General features: G+C 39.3%; 1 protein-coding gene across 9 annotated transcripts in view; it reads left to right on the top strand.

Moving 5' to 3' along the window:
- Positions 1 to 8,048: 8,048 nt before the first annotated feature.
- The window catches only part of KIF27 (kinesin family member 27), an 81,981-nt gene continuing 78,923 nt past the window's right edge, over positions 8,049 to 11,106 (top strand). For 6 of the 9 annotated variants that reach the window (XM_043452925.1, XM_043452923.1, XM_043452921.1 and 3 more), the window contains exons 1-2: positions 8,049 to 8,219; positions 8,628 to 8,725. The gene's annotated coding sequence lies outside the window, so the exon portion shown is untranslated. The remainder of the gene's footprint in view (positions 8,220 to 8,627; positions 8,726 to 11,106) is intronic. The other 3 variants (XM_043452927.1, XM_043452918.1, XM_043452919.1) reach the window with 2 other exon arrangements.

Raw genomic sequence — 11,106 nt, 5'->3', positions numbered from 1 at the left:
ACCCTGTCTGAGTTTCCCACTTGGCTGCTCTGCCCTGAAGATTTTACACTCAAGACATCAACTCATCTGAAGTTCCAATTTGCTAGTCTGCCCTACGGATTTCAGACTTGATAGCCCCCACAATCACATGCTGCTGCTGTGTCACTTCAGTCGTGTCCGACTCTGTGCGACCCCATAGACAGCAGCCCACCAGGCTCCCCCGTCCCTGGGATTCTCCAGGCAAGAACACTGGAGTTGGGTTGCCATTTCCTTCTCCAACGCATGAAAGTGAAAAGTGAAAGTGAAGTCGCTCAGTCATGTCCGATTCTTCGTGACCCCATGGACTGCAGCCTACCAGGCTCCTCCGTCCATGGGATTTTCCAGGCAAGAGTACTGGAGTGGGGTGCCATTGCCTTCTCCGTCACAATCACATGAGCCTACTCCTTAAAATACACCTCTCTTTCTCTCTCTCTAGATAGATGAATGGATGGATGAATGGTTGGATGGATGGATGTACAGACAGATATAGATTATAGGTCTAAAGTTTGATCTACATCTATCTCTCTCTATATATTATATTGGCTCTGTTTCTCTGGAGGACGCTAATACAAGCATGAATAAATAATATTGCAAAGTAATTTTTGTCTAACTTAGGGATATCAAATATAAAGTAAGAAATTAATAAAATATAATGGGGCTAAGTAATTTGTATGATTCCTTTCAGGTATAAGACTCACTGACTAAAGCAACTGGAAGTTTGGAGAATTTATTATAGTGGCATTCATCTAAGTTTCTCTTTTTTCCCTTTCACTATATCCTTTCTTTTCCTTTTTATTTTCTTTTCCTTCTTTTCCTTTCTGTTTTGATTTCTCCCATTGGGTTAAGGATGTTTTAGTTTTAAGTGAAAAAAAACAGACTCAAACTAGTTTAATGAAAAAGGATACATAATGATTAAAAAAAAAAAAGATAAATTCAGGGAAAGAGCTTGTCTTAGCAATGCCCAGTTACGGTCAATGGATTAAAATGCACAAAGATTACACATTTTTGCTCTGTTGGAAGAGATGACTCTAATAGCTAGTGATTACAGGCAACAGAGTGCAAATCTTTGCCAATAGTCCATGCAAAAAAATCTGTAGCTTGGCTAATTAGCCTGGCTTGAGTCCCAGGTCCCCTGCCTGGGGCCTGGGGTAAGAGCCAGGTGATTGGCTGGCCTGGCAGGTGGATCAGGGGTACACTCAGTTCAGTTGAGTTCACTCAGTCATGTCTGACTCTTTGCAACCTCATGGACTGCAGCACACCAGGCTTCCCTGTCCATCACCAACTCCTGAAGCTTACTTAAATTCATGTCCATAGAGTCAGTGATGCCATCCAACCAACTCATCCTCTGTCGTCCCCTTCTCCTCCCACCTTCAATCTTTCCCAGCATCAGGGTCTTTCGTAATGAGTCAGTTCTTCCAATCAGGTGGCCAAAGTATTGGAGTTTCAGCTTCAGCATCAGTCCTTCCAATGAATTTTCAGGGATACATGTGTGCGTGCTATGTCGCTTCTGTCATGTCTGACTCTGTGCAACCCTCTGGACTGTAACTGCCAGGCTCCTCTATCCATGGGATTCTCCAAGCAAGAATACTGAGTGGGTTTCCATGACCTTCTCGAACCCTGGGTCTCCTGTGTTGCAGGCAGATTCTTTACCATTTGAGCCAAGGAATAGGGGTAGTTCTTGAATAAGTAGAGGAGGTCTGCTTATCGAAAGGAAAAGGGATGGTAGGCAGTCCAAACAACTTTGTCTTCTATACCTTTGTGTAATCAGAATTCTTCACCAGGTGGGGATCATTTCAATTTGGGAACCATTGAAGAGCTAGGAAACAAGTAAGTCTTATATTCTGAGTTGGTCTAAGGAAAGAACTGACTGAATTTCCTAATGAAGTTGGAAAAATCTAATAACTCTCTCCCTTCCCTTGCCATTTCTATTTCAACATTCTCAGGAAGATTGAGGGTTGGTTGGCAATATGAATTAATCAGTATTCTTTGGTTGTAGGAATGGAATTCAATGATTAAAACTTGACAACGTTCATGAAGCCTGGATTAAAATGAAAAGAAACAGTAAGTCACAGTGGTTCTTAATAAGAAGTCTAGAAATACTTTGAAGGGTGAAAATGGTATTTGGAAAGCAAATAGAAAGTATAAAATTCTATGAGTTCATAATCACTCCTACCCAATCCAAAAAAAGAAACCCTGTTGGTCAACTTTGGAGTTTGGTAGGGATCAACTCATTATTCTCAAAATTGATAAATAGAAGAGAAAAAAAATCAAGCATAGGTCCTCTACTAACTGCATTGTAGGATAATTTGATAGAAGGAAACTTCTTTATAGAACAATTCTAGCTAATAAATGCAAAAAAGAATATTAGAGTTAGAACATTAACATTTTGGAATTCCTAATGAATTCCTAATAATGGATCTGTAAAATAATCATCAATGGTTATTAAAACCATTAGGTAAAATGTTGATGGGGAAATTTTAAATGGATGGATTAGGCTGAAAGCACCTGTACTTACTAGTAATCTTAACATCACCAGAAGTGGGACACTCAGACATTATATGCTTCCTGGTGTGTTGAATAGGGAAGTACACAACCCTGTCTATGCACTATTCTTGCCAGAAAAATTGAGCCTGAATCTAATCAAGAATCTAGATCTACAGGAAATGTAGTTTTACAGAAAACGTAGGAAAGAGAGGAACCTGTTAAATGGCAACACAAAGATGCAATTGCCAAATCTAGAATGTGAGACATTCTAAAGGACAAATGGCACAGTCTCTTCAACAGATAAGTGATTTTAAAAAGTGGGGTGGCAGGGTTGGTGAGGATGTGGAGAAATTGGATCCCTTGTGCCCCTGTTGATGGGATTGTAAAATGGTAGAGTTGCTATGAAAACAATTTGGCAGTTCCTCAAAAAATTAAAGATAGGACTACCACACAATTCAGCAGTTCCATTCAGAGTATATACCCCAAAGAACTGAAAGCAGGATCTTGAAGAAATAGTTGTACATTTTTGTTCTTAGCAGCATTATTTACAATAGCCAAAAACTGGAAGCAACCTGTGTCCAACAAGAGATGAATGGATTAACAAAATATGCCACATCCATACAATGGAATATTAGCCTTAAAAAGAAAGGAAATTTTGACATATGCTACAACATGGGTAAAACTTGAGGATATGATGCTAAGTTAATAAGCCTGTCACAAAAGAACAAATACTATAAGATTCCACATATATGAAGTACCTAGGGTAGTCAAATTCATACAGACAGAAGTAGAACTGTGGTTTCCAGAGGCAAAAGGGGTGAATGGGGAATTGTTTACTGGGTATAGAGTTTCAATTTTGCAAGATAGAAAGTTCTGGAGATTGTTGAACAACAATGTGAACGGACTTAAGACTACTCAACTGCATACTTAATAATGGTCAAGATGATAAATTTTATGTTATTGTGTGAAGAAGTGAAGTTGCTCAGTCATGTGAGACTCTTTGCGATCCCATGGACTGTAGCCTACCAGGCTCCTCCATCCATGGAATTTTCCAGGCAAGAGTACTGGAGTGGGTTGCCATTTCCTTCTCCAGGGGATCTTCCCGACCCGGGGATCGGACCCAGGTCTCCTGCATTGCAGGCAGACACTACCCCCTGAGCCACCAGGGAAGCCCAATGTTATTGTGTATTTTACCATAATTTTTAAAAAGGGGGTGAATGACTTACTAAAAGAGAATTAAGGAACATGTCAACCAAATGCTACAGGTGGATCATGTTTGGATCCTGATTTGAGTAAATAAGGGGAGAGAGAAAGACACAGAGAGAGAAAGACAGAGACGTGGCGTGCATTATGTAGAAAGCTATAGCTGACCTCAGTCTCTGAGGAGGCAGTGTTGACTTTGTCAACTGACACATATAGGCTTCAATCTCCCCTCTGCCACTTACCGACCATGTAGCCTTGAGCAAATTACTTATTCTGTGGGTTTTTTTTTTAATTCCCATAAATATTTATTGCGTCTCTGTGACGAGTTTAATATTTACTGTGTATTAAATGCTGACTATGCTCAACAGTGATAAAATATAAATAAATAAATGATAAAAATAAAAAATAAGTGACATAAAAATGAATGATATATAGTCTCTGCTGATGCTGGAGAATTAAAATTTGAGGCAAGAAATAGCAGGGGGACTTCCCTGAGGATCCAGTGGTTAAGAATCTACCTTCCAATGAAAGGGATGCAGGTTTGACCCTTGGTTAGGGAACTAAGATCTCACATGCTGAGAGGGAAGTAAGTTCCTGTGCTGCAACTAGAGAAGCCTGAGTGCTGGAACAGAAGACCCGGTGCTGCCAAAATTTTAAAAATAAAAATAAATAAGTTACTATATCTTCTTAAATTTAGAAATAGCAGGGCAACTAGAAAGGTAAGAAAAAAGTAGATTATGAAAGGCCTTGTATATCATGTCAAGAAGAGTAGACTTTATCATGAGAAGCATTTTATCTTTTTCACAAAAAGCCATGAAATTTTTACATTTAAAAATTTGTCCTCTCTGTTTATAAAAGTAAAGTTATAGGTTTTTAAAATTAAATTGCAATTCCAATTAAAAAATCTCAATGGAACTTTCTTCTGGAAATTGTCAAGCTGATTCAAAAGTTCTTCTGGAGGAGAAATGCCAAGAATAGTCAAAAAATAGAATAATGAGGAATGGCTTGCCCTATCAGTAAAATATAGGGCAAAGCTATAGTAATTAAAGCAGTACGATACTGGTGCAGAAATAATAAATTAATGCCACAGAATAGAGGCCCCTTCAAATAAACTCATGAATATGTAGGAGTATGTTCTATTTTACCAATTCTAAGACTGATTTTTCATATTTCATTTCAAGTTATATGAACTGAAATATATTTTCTTAGTCAAGATGTGACTTGGCATTGCCACTACTTGTAACATAAAGCATTTTAATGATACACTTTTCAATAAAGTCTTTTTTTTTCTTAAGTATTCCAGAATTGGGTTTTGTTCATTGAATCAAGACCCTAGTTGATTAAATTATAAATGACCTTTAACTCAGTTTTAATGATGGTTGTTTTGATGAACTTTGTTGAACATTTTAACTATTTTTTTGCTTATATATATATATATATATGTATATATATATATGTGTGTGTGTGTGTGTATGTGTGTTTCTCCCCTGAACAAGTTTGAGAAAAATGCCACCATCATTCTAAGTACCTAATAATTTTCAAGTCCTTGTTTTACAATTAGTTCCACTTTTCAAATTTCACAACTCTATGAAGTAGGGATGACTTCTATTCCAATTCTTCAGATGAGAATACTAGATAGTACTTCATATGCTTAATTTGTAGGCATTTTCCTATATCAAATTCTTGTAAAATTGAATTTTGATATGTACATAATGTTCTCTTTTATAAATGTACTATTGTTAATTTAGGGATACCTTTCATTGAACATACACGTAACTTCAAAGTTTTTGCTGTTATACATAATACCATAATGAATATCCTTCTACATGATTCTTTATTTATATTTTTATTTTCTTTGGAGAGATGCCAAGAGGTGGGATTGTGTATAAAAATCGGTCTTGGGGACTTCCCTGATGGTTCAGTGGTTAAGACCGCTCGCTGCCAATGCAGGGGACATGGGTTTGACCCCTGGTGGGGGAACTAAGATCATACAAGTCAAGTGGGGCAGCCATGAGGCATAGTCAAAAGGTTTAAAAAAAAGTCTGTCTCATTGAATGCTTGCCTATTACACTATAAAAAGTTCTTACCAACTTTATAGGTAAAATGGTTTATTATTTTAATTTACATTGCCTTGGTTTATTAGTGAGGTAAAACATCATCGACATGTAAGCCAGATTTCAGCTTTCTTCTCTGCCTTCAAGGTTCACGTGGTTTTTGTCCAGCACCAGACTTGACTTAGAGGCTGGCAGATCTTCAAGTTGTTATAAACAATTTGTGTCACAAATACTTTGGTTAGTGATGTAGACTTTACTGAATATTTTGCAGGGGACAGTGTGAAAGGTTGTTGCTGAACAATAAGAGATAGAGAAAGCTTCTGACATAGGCATCAGAAGGGGGCTAAAGAGTACCCCCCTCCTAGTCCTTAGCTGTATGTTATATAGTCACTCACAGTCTGTTAATGAAAAGAAAGGAGTGTCATAAAATTTAGAATGGCACCAGATAATTCATCCCTGGCCATAAAACGATTGACTTGAATCTTGTAGAAGGGCAGAATACCAACAAATAGTTTCATTTACATAGATTAGGTAACAATATCTGAGTAAGTAAGTTAGGCCATTTGGCAGAACCAACTTGAAGACAGAGTCTGGAGTACACTAACATAGCTTAAGACAATATTTCCATAAGAAAAAGAAATGTATTGGTTAACTCAAGGTTTGAGAGTAGTTAGCTTTAGGTGAGACCAGGTGTCATGGCAACACAGCATGTTAAGAGAAACTTCCTTTTAAATTTGTATAGAGAAGGAAAAACCTATCTCTGGTTTGTTTTTTCCTGCCGCTTAAGAGAGATAAAAATGTCTGGCACTTGCAGCCTCTTTCCTCCATTTGGAGACCCCTGGCCTTCCTGCCTGTTACCCTCTCAAGCGAAGAAGGGGTTCACCTTCCTCACAGCATGCAACCTAAAGATCTCCTTTAGCTATGTCTGTTCTCCCTGGAATTCCTTTATCAGCTAGCCTTTCCTTCCTCTCTGATTCAGCCTCTCAGCCTCTTCCTAACATCTGAGGCTTCCTCCGTCTTTCTCATTCCTTCTCAAGAACAGTCAAATATTCCTCTTTAGGTTCACATGAGCATCACCATCCTCTTCTCTGAAGCCTGAATACCTACCAAGTCATTCTCAGGAGGCTTAACTCCCACCTGGGTATAGGCTAACAAAGCATCTTCTCAGCAAAATTGTGCCTCTTCATACATGGATTTCTCATTGTAGCTGCTAAGTAGTAATATTCTCCATAACATTGCAAAAACAGTATAGACAAAAGGCAGATTTGTGGTCAGGTGCAAGTGTACAGGATGGATTTGTGATGGCAAGATGGAAAACAGGAAAATCACAGGTTCTTGCCCTAACAGATGGTGGTAGTATAGGGCTCTCCCTATGCTGCCATTCAATTACTTTGCTTCAGGCTAGAGATACAGACAGCTTCCTCCCCCAGCCATGTCCGACCAGAAGGCCGCTTTCCACTGGGTGCCATTTCCCTAGACTCTCTGGGTCACTCTTACAGCTTCTTGAGAGAGAGGGTCTTCAGAGGCCTCTTAAGACCTCATCTCTTATTGTGAGGTCTAAATACCTTAAAGAACTGAAAAAAAGACATTAAACAGATACCTGTATATCATGTTCACAGCAGAATTATTTACAGTATTCCTGAAGTGGAAATAAACCATGTGTCCATTAACTGATAAATGGATACATAAAATGTAGTATGTCCTCATGATGGAATATTATTCAGCCATAAAAAGGAATTAAAGTCCTGATACTTGCTACTACAGGAGTAAACCTGGGAATTGTTTTTTAGCAAAAAAAAAAAAAAAAGCCACCACAAGGCCACAATACGTATGATTCTACGACTATGAAATGCCCAAATCAGGTGAATCTTTAGAAAGGTGATTAGTGGTCTCCAGTGGCTGGGGGAGAGAGGAATAGGAGTGTTGTTAACCAGTATTAGGTTTTCCTTTTGGAATGATGAAAATGTTTTGGAAATAGAGGTGATGGTTGCACAACACTGTGAATGTCTAAAATGCCATTGAATTGTACACCTTAAAATGGTTCCTTTTATGACCGTACCTTCAATAAAAATAAATAGAATTGGTAGCTAAAATACTGAAAGCAATGTGAATCTTTCTCATAATCACTTTACAAACTCTTGGAGGGTTACTTCTGCTGAGCACTGTGAGAGGGGTCCCTGGGTTTTAATTTGGAGGGAATCTGGGAGGCGACCGGTTCTTGGCTCCTCCCTCACGGGGCGGGTCCAGGGGCGGGGCTTGGCAGACAGGGGCGGGGCCCGGGAGCCGCCGGACGCCCTGACGGGCCGGGGCACGTCAGCACGAGCTCCGCCGGTTGCCGGGAGAACTCATAACAACAAAAGGCGCGGGCGGCGGCGGTAGCGGCGGCGCGGCGGAGCGAAGTGAAGCCGAGAAATCCTACGCTGCGCTGGCCGCCTGAGACGGGCTTTCTCGAACCGGTCTGTGAGTGGCAGGCGGTCCGGGCCGGGCGGGAGGTCCGGGTCTGGTGCGGCGACAGCGCCTCCTCTGCGCCGGCGTCCTCGGCCGGCCGTTGGGAGGAGAGGGTGCGGGCCGGGGGACTGGGACCCGTCGAGGCTTGGCTGGCGGGGTGGGCGGTTGTGGCGTCAGCAAGACGGAGGAGGGCGCCCGAGGGGGCCTGAGGTCGTTGCTGGGGTCCCCCGGCGAGTGGCCGGGGAAGTTGGACGCCCCATGAGATAGAGGGGCTTGAGGAATAGGGACGCACGGGAACCCCGGACCTAGCCGCACGAAGTCGGATCTTGTGTATTATCTTGTGTTCATACTTGAGCTGTGGGATCTGAAGAGGGACGGGAAAGGCCCACCCTCCTTGGGGCTTTCGTTTTGTCCCCACAGGCCTCCTTTTTCCATTGCGGATGTTGGAACTTTGCTGCATTCTAAGCTCTGCAGAAGTCTGAAAGCCCTCTCCCTTACAGCCGGAGATAATTGAGAGAGTAAGGGTGCCCAGATTCTTTCTTTTAAACCTTTTAAAAATAAAACCTCGCCCCCTCCCGTTTGGAAAGCTTCGTTGTTTCCCCATGTTTGCTTCCTGTCTTCTTCGTCTAGTTCTTAATGCATTTGGGGCCTTTTCTGAGATCCTTATGAGACTCACTACTCATTTGCCAGAAAGTTTCTTACGAAAATATTTATTACTTACAAACTACAATTTTTAGATAATAACTACTATTGAAAAGCCAGAGGCACAAGATGACTACGGTATTTGGAGACACCTTTCTAATCAGTAACGGCATCAATAATCAAACATTTCTCCTTCCTTTGCTCAGATTTCAAAACTCCATTGAGTGTGCGTAAATATCACCAGCCAGTCATATTTTACCTTTCTTCAGATTTATTGGTGAGATAATATATATGCTTCTGATGGCTGTATTTGATCAGTATCTAAAGAAGTATAAGTACTATGAATTTTTTAAAAAAGAAAAATAAATTCTTTTATACTGATTTTTTTTTTTTTTTGCTAGCTATATGTTTATGGGCCCTTATTGGTTTTTAGTGATTAGAGTAGGTGGATTTTTGTTGCCTTTGTATTCATATTGTTTATAGATACTCCTATTTAAAAAATCAATAAAGTGAAAACATCTCAATTATACTTGTACCTTTTTTTTTTTTTTTTTAATACTTGTACCTTTTATTAGCAATTTTACTGGAAGTAGTTAGGTTTAGCTTAACATAAGACTGTTTTGTTTTAATGTGATGGTATTAAAAAAACTAATCTGTGTGGTAAAAACTCCTAATATAGGTGTTCAGAGACATTTGGAAGAACTAAATCATACTACATCCCTGTAGTTTCTTTGGAAAAGTTTCCAATACCAAATGGTGTATAGTCCTTTATTATCCAAGAAAAGATTCCCCATATTTATGAGTATTTGTTTTTTCAGTGCTGAATTTCACTAGAATGATTAAAACTGCCAAGGTTAAGTGCATCTGTTTGGCCGTTAAAGATTGTTTGTTGACTCTGTTTTGGGATTTTACAGCCCAGGGGAGCTGATATTTTTTTAACTCTCATTGGGCTGTTAGTACCGTGATGTAAATGTTTTTTTTGTTACTGTGATCCTTTTCAGACTGTCCACTCCCCAAATTATAAATGCACAGTACTGCTGCAGAGTTCTTTTTAAAGGCTAGTGAATACTAAATATGCCTTAATTAACATTTTCACTGCATGTAGTGCTGAAAATATTATTTTAGCCCATTAGTCTGCTCGGTTACTAGAGAGCCCTTCTCCATAGGGCTCAGCCCCACCCCAAACTGATTACTTTTCATCTGCATTTAAACATAGATTACTTATTACTTCCTTTTTCTTTTAACTTTTATACTAACAAGACTGTGAACATTCATTTACAACTTTTTATGTCAACATATGTTTTTATTTCTTTGGAAAATATATTTGAGAGTAGCATTGCTGGGTAAAGTGATAACTGTGTATTTAACATTTTGAGGTACCGCCAGCCTGTTCCCACTGGAGGAGGGCATGGCAACCCACTCCAGTATTCTTGCCTGGAGAATCTCATGGACAGAGGCGCCTGTCCCTAACCCTTTTTAAAATTTTTATTGGAGTATAGTTGATTTACCATGTTATGTTAATTTCTGCTGTGTAGTAAAGTGATTCAGAGATATATATATATATATATATATACACATTCTTTTCCTTTATGATTGATTTATCACAGGATATTGAATATAGTCCCAGTGCTATACAGTAGGACCTTGTTTTTATCCGTTCTGTATATAATAGTTTGCATCTACTAACCCCCACTCTGTTCTTCCCTCTCCTCTCTCCACCTTGATTGCAGATCTGTTCTCTATGTCTATGCAGATCAATTGCAGATCTGTTCTCTATGTCTATGAGTCTTTATCTGTTTTGTAGATGAGTTAATTTGTGTCATACTTTAGATTCCACATACAAGTGATGTCATATGTACTTGTATTTTTCTAACTTCATTTTGTATGATAATCTCTAGGTCCATCTATGTTGCTACAAACAGCATTATTTTCCTTTTCTATGGCTGAGTAGTATTCCATTGTCTATACATACCATGTCTTCTTTATCCAACTGTTGATGATCATTTGGGTTGTTTCCATGTCTTGATTGTTGTGAATAGCGCTGCTATCTTTTCGTTTTCTTGGTAGTATCCTTTGGGGTACAAACTGTCAATTTGATTGAGTTCGTTTTATGTACTTTTCCTTTCACCGCTTATTGCCATTGCTTTTGCTTTTGGTGATGTAAATGAGAATCCATTGCTAAATTCGAGGTTACAAAGAGTTACCCTTGTGTTTCCTTTTAAGACTTTTGTGGTTCATACTTGCTTTGCCGTGTTGT

The sequence above is a fragment of the Cervus canadensis genome, chromosome 30 (genome assembly GCF_019320065.1).
Source record: "Cervus canadensis isolate Bull #8, Minnesota chromosome 30, ASM1932006v1, whole genome shotgun sequence".
NCBI lineage: Eukaryota > Metazoa > Chordata > Mammalia > Artiodactyla > Cervidae > Cervus > Cervus canadensis.
This window is presented reverse-complemented; position numbering and strand designations above follow the sequence as displayed.